This window comes from Bufo bufo, chromosome 3, assembly GCF_905171765.1.
Source record: "Bufo bufo chromosome 3, aBufBuf1.1, whole genome shotgun sequence".
Lineage (NCBI taxonomy): Eukaryota > Metazoa > Chordata > Amphibia > Anura > Bufonidae > Bufo > Bufo bufo.
Genome location: NC_053391.1, coordinates 592,731,418 through 592,750,302, shown reverse-complemented (window position 1 = coordinate 592,750,302; position 18,885 = coordinate 592,731,418). Strand labels below are relative to the sequence as shown.

General features: G+C 42.7%; 1 protein-coding gene across 8 annotated transcripts in view; it reads left to right on the top strand.

The window, feature by feature from the left end:
* HDAC7 (histone deacetylase 7) overlaps positions 1 to 18,885 on the top strand; it is a 322,964-nt gene that overhangs the window by 239,239 nt on the left and 64,840 nt on the right. Inside the window, exon 1 of one of the 8 annotated variants that reach the window (XM_040425875.1) lies at positions 4,584 to 4,717. The exons of the other annotated variants lie outside the window; for them this stretch is intronic. The gene's annotated coding sequence lies outside the window, so the exon portion shown is untranslated. Of the gene's footprint in view, positions 1 to 4,583; positions 4,718 to 18,885 lie in introns of those variants that run through there. 8 annotated transcript variants of the gene reach the window in all.

The window sequence follows — 18,885 nt, the reverse complement described above, 5'->3', positions numbered from 1 at the left end:
CGAGGTCTGTCAGGTTTCCTCAGGTTTTTTTTTACATGCAGCAATATTTTGTCTGGCATTTTTGATAGAATCTGCAATGGAGCCTTCTAACAGAGTCTCCAATGCAGATATGAACAAACCGTTGAACTTTCATTTGAACATAAATAAGCTTAGAAAATTGCTCAGTAGAGAAGAGAAAAAGATGGAAACCAAGCCATCCAGAAGTTCATCTGATGGATTTCAGTCTGAATGGAACAGGACAGCCTGTAATGTAGGTGAAAACATGCAGGCTGCAGAAGAAGTACAGTGAAACAAGTTTAAACCTCTTCTGCTTCATTACTGTGAAATGCATAGAATATTTTAAATAAAGTATTTTAGGTACTTACATTTTCCTTTTTGACATCAACCTCTGCGTTTATATTTCTGGTCCACCTTCTCCTGCATTCAGAGGTGGACTTACCCCCCCCCCCTTCCCCACTCCTCAGGACTGATGTAGTGATCTCACGGTGAAGTAGTCCAAACACTTTTCATTTGTTCTTCCCTACTTCTAAATTCATAGAAATATATACTGTAAGCTCCTTCTCTGGGTGGGTGCATTACATACCATATGTATCTCAGGGGCTATATCTGGGGTCGGAGGGGGGCTATTTTCTGTGCAGGGGAGGAAGGGGTTAACAAAAAACGAATTGCAGTGCATCCTGGGAGATGCAGGTGCTTGATGAGCTGCTGCCCACCTACAGAGATGCCTCCTGTCCTCCAGATAAATTAGGAAAAAAAACTGTTTTAGGTTACATGCACACGACCATGCCATGTTTTGCGGTCAGCAAATTGCGGATCCGTAAAACACAGATGCCGCCCTTGTGCGTTCTGCAATTTGCAGAACGGAACGGGGCCCCCATTATAGAAATGCCTATTCTTGTCTGCAAAACGGACAAGAATAGGATATATTCTATTAGTTGTTTTTTTTTTGCAGGGCCACGGAACTGAGCAACGGATGCGGACAGCACATGGAGTGCTGTCCGCATCTTTTGTGGTCCGATTAGACTGAATGGGTCCGCATCCGAGCCCCCAAAAACGCGGCTCGGTTGTGGACCCAAAAAATGGTCGTGTACATGAGGGCTTTAATCTGAGGGACCCTTTAATAAAGTTTTATTGAAAATATGTTTTGACACCAAAATACATACAATGCATTTAAGGATAGGGCTACACTGCGACACTTGGCGCGCGACAGCTTTCGCAGCCAGGATCGCTGAGTAGCAGTGATCTCATAAAAATGAATGGGATCGCCGCAACCGTCTCAAGAAATTCAGTCGTGTTGGATTTTTACGACTGTCGCTGCAATCCCATTTATTTTTACGGGATCACCGCTACTCAGCGATCCCGGCTGCGACCAGTGTCGCCGTGTAGCCCTAGCCTTAAGGGTTGATTTTTGAACCATTCTCTACAATAATACAGTACATGAGTAGTAGTGCAGATATGGAGTCCAGATGACTACTTTTTATTTTCCTACTGCCCCCCCATTGTCAGGACTGGCGTGCATGCGCACAGGAGTCCTCCAATATGTTAGCACAGCAAAGCAGTCCGGACTGTGTATTTCAGTGCAGCTCTGAGCACTGACAGCAGGGGAACATGGGCAGTAGGAATGTAAAAAGTAGTGATCTGGACTCCATGTCTGCAGTACTACTCATGTATTACTGCAGATAATAGTCCAAAATCCCGGTGAAAAATTCCCTTTAAGGTTACTATGATTCTGCTTAGGGAGAATGGAAAATGAATTATTGCTTATTGTCACTTTTGTACTATTTTTATGTATTGCATTGCTAATTCTGTTGAATTCTAAGTAATTAGATATTTATGAATACATAATGAAAACACCACAGGCACTGATGATAATAATTATATCAAGAGTAATAATATAATGTAGTAGTCACCTTAAGGCCTTGCCTGAACTTGCCTCACTTGGCAGCCGCAGTACATACAAATGCTGGTTAAGAATAGAAGTGAAGAACAAAAAAATACCTAAATGTCAGTTGTCACCCACGTTGTTTTACTGGAACTGAATATGTATCCCAGTATCACTGTGGTTATCAGTTCCTCCGTGCCCTTGTTACTCAGATAGCAAGCTGACAGTAACAATCTGTGGCTTTCCAGCCTTGTACGTTCCAGGGTTTCCTCTGATCCAATATAACAATACACTTGTGATCTAGTTAAAAGGGTGAATAAAAAAGAACAAAAATCTATACTGTCCATGATTATCCTTGTGAAAGAAGGGCCATAGTGTGCAGGTGTCGGATGTTTTTTGGAGCAGTATGGACAAGTTATTAATAAATATCTATCAGAGGGACATTTCAGAAAGGACAGAGGGGAGTTGGGTAAAACGTAGGGATCTTCCATCCTAAGGAGCACTATTTTGGATCTGTCTCTCCTACTTTCCTGTACCTATATACACATCCTGATACTGGAGTTTCCATTCACAGCACTTCTGCTGCCTTTCTTGGGGGTTGATCGTTGACTTGTCCGTTAGCCCCTTCAGGATATGTATCTTCCATACGTGTATAGTGGATGTCCACACTTTAAAGAGAGTGGAGTAAGTGACATAGCTGCCGGGTTTCTGCTGTTTCACAAAAAAAAAGTTGTGGGCGTACACTCCAGGTCAGTAAAAGCTGTAAAAAGGAAACCCATAAAACTATGGCAGGATTGCATTTTTTCCCAATCCCCCCCCCCCCCCATTTGTAATTTATTTTCAGCTTCCCACTACCTTGTATGCATTATTCAGTGGTACCATTAGAAAGTAAAACTTGCCTCGCAAAAAGAAAACAAAAAAAACAACAACAAAAAAACCCTCATCTGGCTATGTAGATAGAAAAATAAAAATGTTTTGGCACTGGAAAGGCTGAGATAAAAAAATGGAAATTCAAAAAGAAAATTTCCTAGTTCTAAATGGGCTAGGCTTAGAGCTAAACGTTTTGGCCTACAGACAATGTTTATCACCTATCCACAGGATTGCTGGGAGTATGGCCTTGGTACCCCCTCCATTCAGAACAACAGAGGTCTCCTGTGTGAATGGAACAGTAGTGCACATGCACCACACCATTCACTGTTGACTACAGTGTTGGGTTATCTCCTGCAGTCCTATAGAAGTGAATGGGGTGGTGGCCATGCAAGAACACATCTGGTCAACTTTCACATTGGGAACTCGGGTCCCCCACTCTTGTCAACTTGGGGTTCCAGTGGTCAGGCAAAATGAAGAGGTGGCCATGAATGTTTCCCAGTCATCTTTTTTTCCAGTATTTGCCTAAGTTTGTATTTGTAGTTTTCCTTTAACCAGGTTTTGTCAACGTTGCTATCTCTCCATGCAGTAAGTTAGCAATTAGTAGTAAATAAGTTACATAAAGTAGACATCTTTATCAACATCCTTCCTACTGGTTACGTTATATACCCCTGTGATATGGTTCTCTTGCTTCTTATTTTGCTCTCTCAAGGCCTGTTTTGAGAGAACTTCTGGGCAGGTCACCGAGGTTCACTCTCTACCTAGTGACACCCGTTTCCCACTTTTAGCCATTGTAACATTTGCTGGTACAACTGGTTTATTGGACGTAAGAGCTGAAGAACAGTTGTAATGTTTGACTTCATGTATTTCGAAAATGATGCTCACTTATGAAATGTATAGCTTTATCAGTATTCTTATGTGCTATCAAGTTAGTGTTGCCTCCTGGTTTTCGAGAAGATTAGTGTTTTATCCCAAATGTCCAGTTTGTATCTTTTAAGCTTTTCAGTGCATATTAATAAATGCATATTTTCAGACTTTTGCCATCATGCTGGAGTAGTAACATCCATTATTGCCTTTAAAAGGAACCATCAAACCTTTGAAACTCTGTGCAGTCTATGGAAGACATGTGATGGATGAAGAGAACATAAGAAGATTCATATGGATGGCATGTGATAGAGGAGAACATGACAAGATTAGTATATAGTTTAGTAGGAAAAGATTCAGTATAAGGGCTCCTGCACACGATCGTGTGCCGCTCGTGCCGTGCATTGGGGACTGCAAATTGCGGCCCATGTGGCCTGCGCTGACCTATTCAACTTGAATGGGTTCGCGATCTGCCCACACCGTAAAAAAATAGAGCTGTTTGCGGGCTGCAATACGCGCATGACCCGAACATGTTTGTGTGCATGAGCCCACGACGCTATATATCATTCTTCTTGTCTCCTGCTCTGTAACATGCTGCCTGCAGGTTAGACGGGATCTTTTTACGTGATTCCACACAGTGTACATCTTGAGCTCTGAAGTCACACCTCTATTTCCACATTTCTATTAGCAGAATATAATTGGAATCACAAATTGGAAATAGCTCTACTCCTTTCTTGGAGTCAACTTCAAACCATTCGAAGAGCTTGTCGAACAAGAAGTCCCTGCTTCACCTAGGCACCTATGTTTATTCTTGTTTCTTTCCAAGGCACAGGCCAGGTGGATTCTTCTTGCTGGGCTTGTCTAGCCAGAGAGGTGGCATGGGCTGGACCTGCGTAGGGTGCTTAGAGAAGCCTAAGGCAATGTCCCATTTTTAGTGGGTGTTACCTGCCCTTAATGAAAGCATGGGAACGCGTCTTGCAAAAGCATCCAAACTCTGAGATGAGATGGGAGGAGAAGGCATACACTGTCACTAGCAGGGATGATGGTCCTGAAAGATCTTGTGGATTGTATACCTAAGAGAAGATATTTTTAAATCCCAGTAAGGTAGGATGCCTGGTCACGGACACAGTGGAGATAACCTAGGACTATGATAACTATCTTATGGCTTCTTTTTCACACTTGACGAGATGCTTTTTAAGGGTATTTCTGTTTTCCTGATTATTGAAGTATGCAGTAGACATGTCTCTCTGTATCGGCCTAGCTTGGTCAGATACCCTAGTTGATATTTCGATTCTTATGATACTTTTATGGTGCATTCTTGTCCTGTATGTAATATCTTACCCTACATGCCTTTATGTATTACTGTAGTGTGCACGTGGGGGCATCTGTTCATGTTTAAGATGCATAGAGAGGTAGTAATACCTTAGTTCCACCACACTCTCTGTTTAGCAATACTCCAGATACTGGTGCAGAATCTTACGTGTAACTTGACAGGTCTGAAACAGGAGTCAGGAAAGGTATGTTGATCTGACCTCTCAGGCCTTAGGTTTCCACATTCTTGTTAGCCTCTTCTATTGCATTTTATTGCTCTGCCTTCCTACAACTTCTGAGAACACTGAAGTCTCCACCATCATTTTTCATTTGTATGTCCCGCGTGGAAGAGGCAATTTGATGACATGAATTATTTTACCACATATACAGGTGAAACTCGAAAAATTAGAATATCGCGCAAGAGTCCATTTATTTCAGTAATGCAAATTAAAAGGAATTGCATTAATGCAGCTTAAAATTTTAATTTTGTGAAAAGGTTCAATATTCTAGGCTCAAAGTGTCACACTCTAGTCAGCTAATTAATCCCTATCCCCTGAGCAAAGGGTACCTCAAAATTGTGACTTTGGGGTTTCATAAGCTATAAGCCATAATCATCCAAATTATAACAAATAAAGGCTTGGAATATCTCGCTTTGCATGTAATGAGTCTCTCATATGTTAGTTTCACCTTTAAAGTTGCATTACTGAAATAAATGAACTTTGCACGATATTCTACGTTTTCGAGTTTTAACTGTATATTTTAAAAAACCAGCGGCCTTTCGAGTAAGATAGAAGAGTTATTGCATATATGTGCTTTGTGAACTACTTTAGGGTAGTATACTCATAGTCACTAAGAATGTTAAACTTTCACACTGGCGTTTTGGCCTTCCGTATGTAAGATCCGTTCAGGGCTCTCACAAGCGCTCCAAAACGGATCAGTTTTCCCCTAATGCATTCTGAACGGAAAAGGATCCGCTCAGAATGCATCAGCTTGCCTCCGTTCCGTCTCCATTCCGCTCTGGAGGCGGACACCAAAACGCTGCTTGCATCTTTTTGGTGTACGTCTGACGAAACTGAGACAAACGGATCCGTTCTGACACACAATGTAAGTCAATGGAGACGGATCTGTTTTCTATGACACAATGCAAAACGGATCCGCCCCCCATCGACTTTCAATGATGTTCAAGACGGATCCGTCTTGGCTATGTTACAGTTAATACAAACGGATCCGTTCTGAACGATGCAGACAGTTGTATTATCTGAACAGATCCGTCTGTGCAGATCCATGACGGATCCGCACCAAACGCGAGTGTGAAAGTAGCCTAACGAGTCACTTGCAAGTAAGACAATTAATAAATGCTTAACTTTTTCTGTTATAATGATTGGAAAATCTAAATCTGGGGTAAACGTGGGGTAGATTTGTGGATATGTCTGTCTGCACTTATGTTTTATTTATCGAGACATATTTTTTTCCCCCTAAGGCTGTTTTTATAATGAACACAATCAGAGGCCTTACAAGGAACCATGGGGCCACAGAGCAAAACTTGGAATGGGGCCCCACACCACCTCCGGTAGCATAAATATGAGAAGCTGATGATTATGTTGGTTTTCCTAAAGCTCAGGGAGAAGGCACACAGTGAAGTCACACCAGAGGGATAATGTGCTCTGTGAAGTTACAGCATAGGCATAATACCACAATGATGTCACAGTACAGAAATAAGGCTCACAGTCATATCACAGTCATATAATAATATGCAGAAATTAGTGATGTCATAGCACAGATATAATGCAAAAACGAATGCGCTCTTCCATTGTCCATATACATCAGTAGCTGCACATATGTCTTGAGTGGAGATGGGCCCCCTTAGATATTGGGGCCCCATAGCAGCAGCTATCCTAATAGTTACGCCCATAGACACAATGCTAATATACAATAGTGCTCTTAAATTCTGGTGAATTGATTCTCTATGCTGTGACTATTAGGCCCCTTTCACACAAACGATACGGATTGTGTCACAATCGTGGTTCTGCACGAAAGTGCAGTCAGTTTTGTCCACGATTGCGTCCGATGGTTCAGTTTTTTTACATGGATGCTATCAATTTTGATGCATTTTTCACGTGTGTTTGAAAAAAAAATGAAGTATTACAAACAACATCTCGTAGCAACCGTCAGCGAAAAACACTTTGCATCCGGATGTAGTGCGTTTTTAACAGAAGCCCCATTTATTTCTATGAGACCAGGGCTGCGTGAAAAACGTGGAATATAGAACATGCTGCGATTTTCACGTAAGGCCTCATGCACACGACCGTTGTGTGCCTTGCGGTCCGCAAATTGCGGATCCGCAAAACACGGATGGCGTCCGTGTGCGTTCCGCAATTTGCGGAACGGCGCAGACAGCCATTGATATAACTGCCTATTCTTGTCCGCAAATAGGCAGTTTGCGGACCACGGAACGGAGCAACGGATGCAGACGGCACACGGAGTGCTGTCCACATCTTTTGCGGCCCCAAGCTGCAAAAACTGCGGCTCGGATGCGGACCAAAACAGCGGTCGTGTGCGTCAGGCCTAACGCAGAGATGATGTGTGAAAATTAACACTCATGTACACAGACCCATAGAAATGAATGGGTCAGGCTTCAGTGCAGTTCAGTACGGAAAACTCGCTCGTGTGAAAGGGGTCTTACAATAGCCGAATGCATTGTGTTCAGGTGTAAAGGCAGGACACAGAGGGCATTTGAGCAAATGTTTTATTAGCTTCCTGTTAACGTGCAGATGACTCTCTGGGTTTGCTATAAATAAAGTTGAGATGAGTACATGTGATATTTATAAAATTAGCTGCTCTCAGGGACGTAATACGTGAAGATGATATCGTACAATGTTTGAGTACATCATGTGCTCTTCTCCATGATGAACCGTATTTGTTTATAAAGGAAGAACCCCCTTTAAGACAGATAATTCTTGTCATTTCTTAAATGCAGCACTTGGCAGCGTATTTTGCTAACTGTTTCGGGCATCTGTCTTTTGTTTGCGAAGGATAGTGCGCTCATCATCCTGGCCAACGTGATCCATGTTTGGTATTTGCCCGAGGCTAGACAGATTAAGTGCTACCGCATGGCCTAATGAAAGGTTGGGCCTCAGAGGAGGTCACGTATGCTGCGAGATGCACGATCAATTCTGCATCAAAGCTCCATTTTCACCTTTTCTACAGAATTATTTTTTAAAAAAAAGAACATGTATGGATTTAGATAACATTTGATATACCAAAAATGTAATTTTACAATTATAGGGTATTAATGCTTGCATTGTGTCACGGCACATTTATATGATTTGCATTCCTATCAAAGTATTGGATTACCGTGTTATGTACTTTATTGTTATACAACCAGTTAGAAGACCTTTTTTGTAGCGCATAAGGGTTTTTGCCACGACATTAACATGGAGATCAAGTTTGCATGCTTGTATTTTTTTGCTTTGTTTAGCGGTCAATGTTCGCACGATCTTGTTTTCTAGTTTAAGCCGGTTAGGGAATACGATCTTTGTAATGTCTTTTATGTCCCTTTTTAGTTCTGAAAGAGTTAAAGGAAGAAATGTAAAGGCCAAACTGGTTAACTGTGCTATTGATACTGCTAGAGGAAATCTGAGCTGGCCTGGAGGGGAGGGGGGCACAACAGGATACACATAAATAGAATTCAAGATGCACAAGAAAGATCACCCCCCCCCCCCCCCCGAAAAAAAAAAAAAAAAGGTATCCCTTGTCCTAGAAACTAAATTATCCTCTCCATTAGCTTGTGTGTAGTAGGTACTCTTTACAAAGCAACCATCTCCAGTTAGGCTACTATCACATCTGTGTGAGATCCGGCAGAGGCTTTTAAAATCGCAGCGCAGCCCTTTAGCTTTGTCCCCATTCATTGTCAATGGGGACAAAACCGAACAAACCGGAATGGAGGGCACCAGAATGCATTCCGTTCCAGTTTGCTGCGTTCCCATGCCGGACACAAAATCGCTGCAAGCAGTGTTTTTGCGTGCGGCATGAGAAACTGAACAAGCAGGACCTGGCACCAAAAACCATGTAAGTCAATGGTGCCGGATCCGTTTTTTTTTTTTTTTTTTCATCTGGCGCCCATTGACTTACAATGGTTTTAGTGCCTGATCCAGTTTCTTCATTTTCAATATAGTTCAACCGGATCCGTTCTGAACGGATGCATCCGGTTGTATTATTAGAACGGAAGCATTTTGCTGTGGTTTTGAGAACCCCCATGCCGGATCTCAAAACCGTATAGTAAAGCCGCTGATGGGAAAGTAGCCTTAATTTTCTTCAGCAACAGTCAAGAGTCAGTTCCTACAACTAAGATAGGAGGCCACAGGCTCAAGTTATGTCACCACTCCTTACTTGACAGACTGCTTTGGTATGACTAATGGTCGGCCCGGAAATGGCAGCTGCCACCACATGTAACCATGAGGAACGTCTACAAGTACGGTACTTCTTTTAGTAAAAAAATAGCTCTATATATAAGGAGTGGAGCTAGAAAATATGTGCCATGGCGCCGCCCTCATACTCTGTAGTGACACAACCCGTCACAACACACAGCTGGTGGGTAATTTCCCAGAGGTGCCAGGAAGCTTCCCTGGCATCTGGTTGATTTGCCAATTCTTCGGGGAGTCCAGGAGATCTCCAATTTTTCTTGGACTCTTCATCCTTGACTTGGTTTCATTGAACATGTATGGCCACTTTGAACGACTGTACAGTCCAATATGGACTAAAATGTGTATCGACCAGCTTGTAATGGCCACGTTTATGGTGCTACGGCATATTGTGTGACAGTGACACACACAGATATTCTGAGGTTTTATGGACTCTGTGATGAAACCATCTTAGAAAGGCATGTGTGGGTATTTATGTTAAATGTCAAGGTGTAATAATACAGTGTGTACACAATGAGGCGTGTTAAATGTCGCCCGTTACGATATACGCATTGTATGTGTGTATGTTTTGTATTTTTGCACGGTGTAAGCATTTTTCTGACATGACGCTCAATATCATAGTCCCCATAATCCAACTTTTTAGAAATATTTTTAAGTAGTATTTGCTTTTGTTTATAAGTTAGGGTGGGGAGGGGACATTTGACGTACTCTTTGGTTTTAAATAGCGCCATTGTTTAACCAGAAGACATTTTTGAGTTCTCAGCAAGCAAAAGAGTAAGCAGTTTCCCCTGGCATTATGGGTAACGATATGCAAATTGCCACAAGGTCAGTCACCTCAGCTTACAGAACAGAAATTGTGATTAAAGGGGTTGTGCCATGAAAAACGTTCTACGTTTTTGAAACCAGCACCTGGATCGGAATACTTTTGTAATTGCGTGTAATTAAAAATTTTGTATAGCCACTGAGTTATTCAATGTAATCTATCTGTATAGCGCCACCTGCTTTTTTTTTTTTTCTTATTATTTCTCTGTCCACCTCGCTGATGTGGACGCACATGCTAATTTCCATCCTTTAACTGTCACCAGCTGTATCTTGTTAGAAGCTGTAACAGTTACAGGGAGATGGGTGCAGCCAAAAGGACCCGCACCTACAACGAGAACGGAGCGGGGAAATGAATGGAGAGCTCTCTGCACATTCACAGCCGCCCCTCCATTCATTTCAAAGGGGCCGCCGAAAATAGCCGAGCGCTGGCTCCGCTATTTCCGTCTGCTCCATAGAAATGAATGGGAGCAAGGGCCGCGTGGTGCACTCCCATTCACTTGTATGGGAACAGCGCTTGGTGGTGGATGGACCCGGATAACCCGGGGTCCTCCAGCCACAGCTCTCTCCGCTCCGTTCTCCTTGTAGGTGCGGGTCCCAGAGGTGGAATCCCCACCTATCAGACAATGGGGGCATATCCTAGCAATATGCCCCCATTGTATGTCATGGGAATACCCCTTTAATCATTAGATAACCCCTTTAAATAAGACATCTGCAGTCATTTGTAAACTATGTGACTTTCCATTGCGTCCTTGTTGAACACTAATGGGAATTGTGGGCTTTTCCTTAGAGAAGCATATGTTTTTTCCGCTTTGCATTTATGAGATCCAAAGGAGTAATGTATCAGAAATGTTTTAGAGAAATGTTATTTTTGGCGCTCACAGCAATCAATCAGAATTCATATTTCATTTTTCTGGAGCAGATTAGAAAATAGAAGCTGATCTCTAATTGATAGTTATTGTTCCTATAATGAGAAATATACATCTGTGCAGAAAGGAAAAAACCTTGGTGAAACGGTGAGGATAGATCCCTCCAGTGGCTGAAATAAAAGGGCTGCTATACCTACTGCTATACATACCACTACTGTATGTGCCCCACAAGATTGGTCATTATTTGTAATGATGTGACTAACCATCCTATGGTCTAATACAGTATATGGGGTCAGCTTTCATTAATTGGTGCTGTAAAACAAATATAAATGTACCTTTGTTACTCACACTGAGGTGCTTGTTCCCCACCTTCGGAAAGACTAGAGGAGAATAATAAACTTTGTAATATATTTAAAGATTATCCGACCACTGAAATGCCCCCCCCCCCCCCCCCATATGCCTCGGTCCCTCACGCACAGTGTACTTACCTTGCTCCCTGACACCCGCATCGCTCCTGGTCCCCGCACGGCCGCCGCTGCTTCTCCTTGTGTGTGGATGAAAACATCCGGTGGGGGGGTGGGGGGCTAACCAATGGCAGGCGGTGACGGGGACAAACATCCCTAGTGTCACCCGCGATGCTAGGGAGGCTCGTCCCCATCACTGCCTGCCATTGACTGCCCCAATCCCCAGCCCGAAACCAGATGTTTTCATCCGCACAAGGGAAAAACAGCGGCGGCCTTGCGGAGACCAGCGACGTATGTGCCGGGGAGCGAGGCAAGTACATTGTGTGTGAGGGGCCCAGGCATAACGGGAAGGGGGGCATTTTAGGGGTCGGATAACCCCTTTAACTTTTAAAGTGCAGTGTCTTTGCTGCAGAAGAATTGTGACCCACCACATATGTTTTTACCATTAGTAGTGAAAAATCACCTTAAATGCTATCATTATTGCTGTGTGTAGTTTTTCTTGTATACATGTTGAAAATGGTATTTGTGCCTGAGATAAGCGTCCTGTCTTGTCACAAGTCTTAGAGTCCTGCTTCCTGTTCGTCAGGAAGTCCAGGACTTAGGAATTTTACTTCCCGTCTACTTTCTCTCTTGTGTTTAAAGAACATGGAATACAGTATGGACGGGTGGGTGTTCATTACCTGGAAAGTTCTGTACGTAGGTTTGCCAATCAGGATCTGTGTGGAAGTCCCTAAGGGGCTTGCAGTGGTGCCTATAGCGATCTAAATGCACCATTTAAAATATGCCTTCCCTGTAGGAGAGGACAACATGTGAAGGATGTCGATTTATAGTTTATTTTTTTCTTAATGTAAATTGTTCTTTTAAGGCGCTCATATACTGTACAATAGATTAACATTGGCTAAACCAACCAATTCTAGCTGGGCAGCGTTGGGGCACCACTTGATTTGTATGGGGGTGCCACAACTCTTCGCTGAAAGATGATTTCTGGGGAAAAAGGATTAGGTTTTACGTTTTACATGCCCGATCCTTTTGTTCTCCAGAAACATAAGATTTAACACCTCTCCTGACCTTCCTACGTGGTGGCTCTCAGTGACGTGTTCTTTCATATTTCATAACCTTATACATTGAACATTGTTAATAAAATCCTCAGGATGTTTGCGATAGAATTGCACAAGCTAATGTTTTATTTCATAATTTTGGATAAATCCCAGTGCAAGCCACTGGAGTTCTGCCAGCACCAGTGCATAGAAACTAAAAGTGGCAAACGTGCTGAGTCTTGTTAGCTCTGTCCTATCTCCAAAGGAACGATTAGGAAAAGGTATCCCAAAGGTAGCCTCCTCATTGAATTGTCTTTACGGGATTACAGACGCCCAACTTCTGTCCTTTTATGTGGAAATGATCTGGTTTCCTAGTCATTTATTTCAAGGCGCACCTTAAACCCCCTCCACCCACAGTCTAAGCTCTTGAGATCCAACGCCCATGGTTTTTTCTCCTAGCAAATTAACATTTTGTCTTGAGAATGTTTAGACCAAGGTATAGGATAATGAGGAAATAGTGTTCTGACTTTTGTCTTCCGTTGTACTATAACTTGTTCTTGCAAATATGTTCATAGTGAGTGTCATTTCCTTCCCTGCCTCGGGTTGCCAGTCTGCATGACTATCTGGGCATTTAGAGTGGTTGCTATCTATAGAGGTGTGCCGGAGCTAGGCTTTCACTAGTAGACATTGGATTGATGTCCTTTTTCTAAAGGATTCGATATACTAATAGGAAATAAGACTCCGTTGTCATGTGCAAGCTCTATACAGTATCCAATCTCTCCTTGCTTTACGGCACGCAGTAGTCAATGTGTTTTCACTCTGCTCTATACATGTAGCATGGCGGCAAAATACAACATGTAAACCCACAGAAGTGCTATAAGAAAGTTATCGTAAAGTAGTTTTCCATTCAATTTGGCCTTCAGGTAATCTCATGCTGTGCATTATGGGTTTTCTTCTTGCTGTTCATGGTTGTTCCCCAGGACCATCGAAACATTCACGAAGAGAATAAGAGTACCGTGAGCTCTGTAATTAGGATCATTGATCCCTATGATCAAGATCAAAATTGATGGTTTGTACTTATGTATTGAGGTGTACCAAATTAGGATTTATGGTGTGTATAGGGTTTACCTGATATCATTGCAGCTTTGTTCTGTAACCCTTCTCCGAAAATGCCTAAAGTCAAAGTATTGTATTGAGACAGAGGCAGAAAAGTACCTCAAGTTACCCATTGTTAGTTCATATGGTAGTTGTGGTTGCTGCAGGTTGAAATTGTCATTCCTGTTGTAAAGACAGTCGGGATCCTCATCAATCAGAAAAATGGTACCCACTGATGATGGAGCACCCAAAGGGACATTTCCATCAACAACAAAAAGTATTTAAGAAATGCCAACACACATTTTACATGCATTTTTTGAAGCTGCAAACAAAAAAACAATAGAAGTCCATAGGAGAAAAGTGCCAGGCAATGAGAGAAAAATGGCAAACCCAGAGCATGCTGTGATTTGAAAAAAGCATCATTGACCCTAAAAAATGGCACCACAAAAAGTACCTGATTTGTCCTGTGTTTCATCTCTCACATAGACCTCCATGCAACATCTGCCTGAACATACAGGACAAAAACGACAGCAAAAAATGCAGAAGCCCTCAGAAATGTCAGACACCAGCATCGAAACTGGATTAAAATTCTGTTCACTTTAGGGTAAGGGCTCATGCAGACTGCCTTTGCCCAGACGTGCCCGTATTGTGGGCCGCAAACAGCGGGTCTGCAATATGCGGGCACAGGCCATGTGCTCACCACATCACGGATGAGGACCCATTCACTTGAATGGGTCCGCAATCAGGGAGGTCCAGTGCAGAATGGAGGCACGGAACTCCATGGAAGCACTACGGAGTGCTTCCTTGGGGTTTCTCTCTGTGCCTCCGCAGCGCAAAAAAATAGAACATTTTCAAGTTGTATGGATCTGGATCCGTCTGCGGCAACCGCACGGATGTTACCCGTGCATTGGGGACCGCAAATTGTGGTCCCCAGTGCACAGAACGGCCGACCAACAGCCGTGTCGCCATCCTATAAGAGAGTGTCTACAAAATCTGGATGCACGCATGTCTCAAAATCTGTATTTTTTTTATAGATATATACAGACGACACTGGCAGCAATGAATATCTCTATCTCTTAAGATGGCCAAACATATTAGACGAAGGTCATCTGGACCCACAGATTTAGGCAGGACCAGCCAACTGTCTGATTTGTATGGGGTTTTTCCAACTTTCCATTAATGGCAGATGTTGGATTTGAACATTCTCAATCCTGTTGTTTTTAAGGGAAATGTCACTACCAGTGGCATCGTACCCTCTCCTTGTTAACGACAAGCACACGTGTGTATGGTGGGGGGGGGGGGCAGAATGGCTGTCGACTGACCGCTGTCTACGGTGTATGGGCAGCTTTAGTGCACAAATCTCCTTCATGTATTGGTTGGTGACCTGCTGTGAACACTGAGTGAAATGCTTATGCCACACCTGTAGTCAGCCCTGGGTATGAGAAATGATAAGGGGTATCTTTTCTATGTAAGAGCTTACAACAGTGTTTATTCAGCGTGCAGACTGAATAGACGGCACTATCAAGCAAGGCCCAGCTTCTGCTACGCCTGAGATATCGGGCATTGACTACATACCAAGGTAAATACCAGTCAAGCCCAAATAGTTCGCTTGCTCTCTGATCTGCCAGCCATCTTTTAGACGGTTGATTGCTTTGGCTGGTGTTATTGCCCTTTTATATAGGGCATCATCAATGGCCAATTCCATACTACAGATAGGAGAGAGGTACTCTATATGGAGAAATCTCCCCATTTAGAGTACATTGCAGAAGTTTACTGTTACCACCTATGGCCTCCAGCTATACAACATCCTTTTCGCCGTGATATCTTTACACATCAAGGTGCAGCCTCCAGTGATTCAGAGACCTAGGTGGGAGGAGATGAGAGATCACCGACTCACCCTGCCTAGGAGTTCCCACGGGCCCCACTGAGGCCTGGCACTAAATCTAGTATTTTTGGCAGGTGTCCCAAGCTGTTTGACAAGCACATATGGGCTATATTTATTCTGGTGCCTTTTAACATAAAAATGATGAATGGTTTATTTTTATTTTCCCTGTTCAATGGAAAATGTAGACAATGCGGCAGAGGCTTTCAAATAAAAATTCTGATTGTGTGAGAGCTAAATCGTTCTGCAGAAGAAGAGTCCTTCCAATGGTCGGCATAGATGTAGAGCCTTGTTCAAGTGCAGAACACAATCATAAAAAGGTTCCCCATCGATACATGAAATAATGCTTTTTTTTCTGATTTATTTTTCTTTTTAAATGCCATTAATCGACAGTCATCTTGCTTTTATATGTGCATTTTAGAAGACTGAGAAGAGTAGGGCTATCAGTGTAAAGGGTTGTCAGGCACTCATTGCTGTTTGGAGGTATTTGTGTTTTGGGACTATTCTGGGGAAAAAGATTGAGCCCAATCATATACATGTTTTAATGTTCACAGAATAAAGACAGTAATTACTATTGATTAATTTCCAGTGGCTTATATAGTACCAACATATTCCACTGGACATAGTAATCAAGGCTATGGGCTTATAGAAGTACAGTAATGCAAGCTATGGACATATAGAGGTATAGTAATGCAGTCTATGGGCTTTTACTGGTACAGTAATGCAGTCTATGGGCTTATACTGTTACAGTAATGCAGTCTACCGGCTTATACTGGTACATTAATGCAGTCTATGGGCTCATAGAGGTACAGTAATGCAGTCTATCGGCTTATACTGGTACAGTAATGCAGTCTATTGGCTTATACTGGTACAGTAATGCAGTCTATGGCCTCATAGAGGTACAGTAATGCAGTCTGTGGGTTTATACTGGTACAGTAATGCAGTCTGTGGGCTTATACTGGTACAGTAATGCAGTCTGTGGGTTTATACTGGTACAGTAATGCAGTCTGTGGGCTTATAGAGGTACAGTAATGCAGTCTATGGGCTTATAGAGGTACAGTAATGCAGTCTGTGGGCTTATACTGGTACAGTAATGCAGTCTATGGGCTTATACTGGTACAGTAATGCAGTCTGTGGGCTTATACTGGTATAGTAATGCAGTCTGTGGGCTTATAGAGGTACAGTAATGCAGTCTATGGGCTTATACTAGTACAGTAATGCAGTCTGTGGGCTTATAGAGGTACAGTAATGCAGTCTGTGGGTTTATACTGGTACAGTAATGCAGTCTGTGGGCTTATACTGGTACAGTAATGCAGTCTGTGGGCTTATACTGGTACAGTAATGCAGTCTGTGGGCTTATACTGGTATAGTAATGCAGTCTGTGGGCTTATAGAGGTACAGTAATGCAGTCTATGGGCTTATACTGGTACCGTAATGCAGTCTGTGGGCTTATAGAGGTACAGTAATGCAGTCTGTGGGTTTATACTGGTACAGTAATGCAGTCTGTGGGTTTATACTGGTACAGTAATGCAGTCTGTGGGCTTATAGAGGTACAGTAATGCAGTCTGTGGGCTTATACTGGTACAGTAATGCAGTCTATGGGCTTATACGGGTACAGTAATGCAGTCTGTGGGCTTATACTGGTATAGTAATGCAGTCTGTGGGCTTATAGAGGTATAGTAATGCAGTCTATGGGCTTATAGAGGTACAGTAATGCAGTCTGTGGGCTTATACTGGTACAGTAATGCAGTCTATGGGCTTATAGAGGTACAGTAATGCAGTCTATGGGCTTATACTGGTACAGTAATGCAGTCTGTGGGCTTATACTGGTACAGTAATGCAGTCTGTGGGCTTATAGAGGTACAGTAATGCAGTCTATCGGCTTATACTGGTACAGTAATGCAGTCTATCGGCTTATAGAGGTACAGTAATGCAGGTTTTGGGCTTTGAATGGCATATCACGGAGCTAAGGCTACTTTCACACCTGCGTTAGGTGCGAATCCGTCTGGTATCAGCACAGACGGATCCGCACCTATAATGCAAACGATTGTATCTGTTCAGAACGGATCCGTTTTCAATTGCACCATATTGGGTCAGTGAAAACGGATACGCCCCCATTGACTTACATTGTAAGTCAGGACGGATCCGTTTAGCTCCGCATCGCCAGGCGGACACCAAAACGCTGCAAGCAGCGTTTTGGTGTCCGCTTACAGAGCGGAATGGAGGCGGAACGGAGCCAAACTGATGCATGCTGAGCGGATCCTTATCCATTCAGAATGCATTAGGGCAAAACTGATCAGTTTTGAACCCGTTGTGAGAGCCCTGAAACGGATCTCACAAACGGAATTCAAAATGCCAGTGTGAAAGAGGCCTAAGACAGATATAATCTAAAAATCCTTCGATATTTCCGGTATAATGACTAGCAGCTGAGAATATCTGACAGTTTTTCTATTTCTGTTTGTTGAATCTGTTTATTGTCCTAAGTCAAACCAGTTGGCCCATTATCAAACACATACAATTGACTTTGTGTCTCTGTCTACCTCCATGGTATCATCAGATGACAGAATCTGACTCTGATTTTGGAGGAAAATCTGCAGTAGAAATCCACGACTGACCCTCGGACTTCTACAGAAATGCATTTTCATGTGCTACTGGTTTACCTAGATTCAAAGGGGTCCACTCAGAAACCATGTCAAAAAGTAACCGGTCATTTCTTTCTTTCCCTCTGTGATCTGGGTTTCACATCTGCAGCCGTCTGCACTGCCATGCTGCATTTCCATTGAAAACACTGGTTGTGGGTACATTTTGTGACATTTCCATCATTGAAACTTGTCAAAATTGTTCCAAATGCCACACTGAAAAAAATCACCAAGACACATAAAGAAAACGTCTTATTATTTGACTTCTTCTTACTTATACGGTAATTCCCTTGTGTATACTGTAATTTCACCAAGCCAAATTCATGACCTACGCTCTTGTTAAAGGGTGTTTTTTTTTTAGTTTTTATAACTTCCACCATGTTGGGTTTTCATCCTTCATTAAAAGCTTTCATCCCTTGTGCCCAGCTCTTGTGTGTTCAGTATGTGTTCTGTTCCTTCTCGACAAGCATTTGATTCGGTCAAAAAAAAAAAAAAGAACTTCTCTCATCCCTTTGTTAGGGGTGAACGTAAGCTTAGGTTACAATGTCTGCTTGCCAGCTAGACTTCAGACGTGGCTCTGCTGTGCCATATGCTAGCTTCAGATGAAAATTATGCTACCCATAACTAGAAGAAAGCCGGTGTCATGTTGCTGAAGGGTCCAGGTATTTGGTCTCAGTTTGAATAAACCTTTCTTTGTACTGCAAGTTATCCCATTACCAAAATCCGGGACCCAGC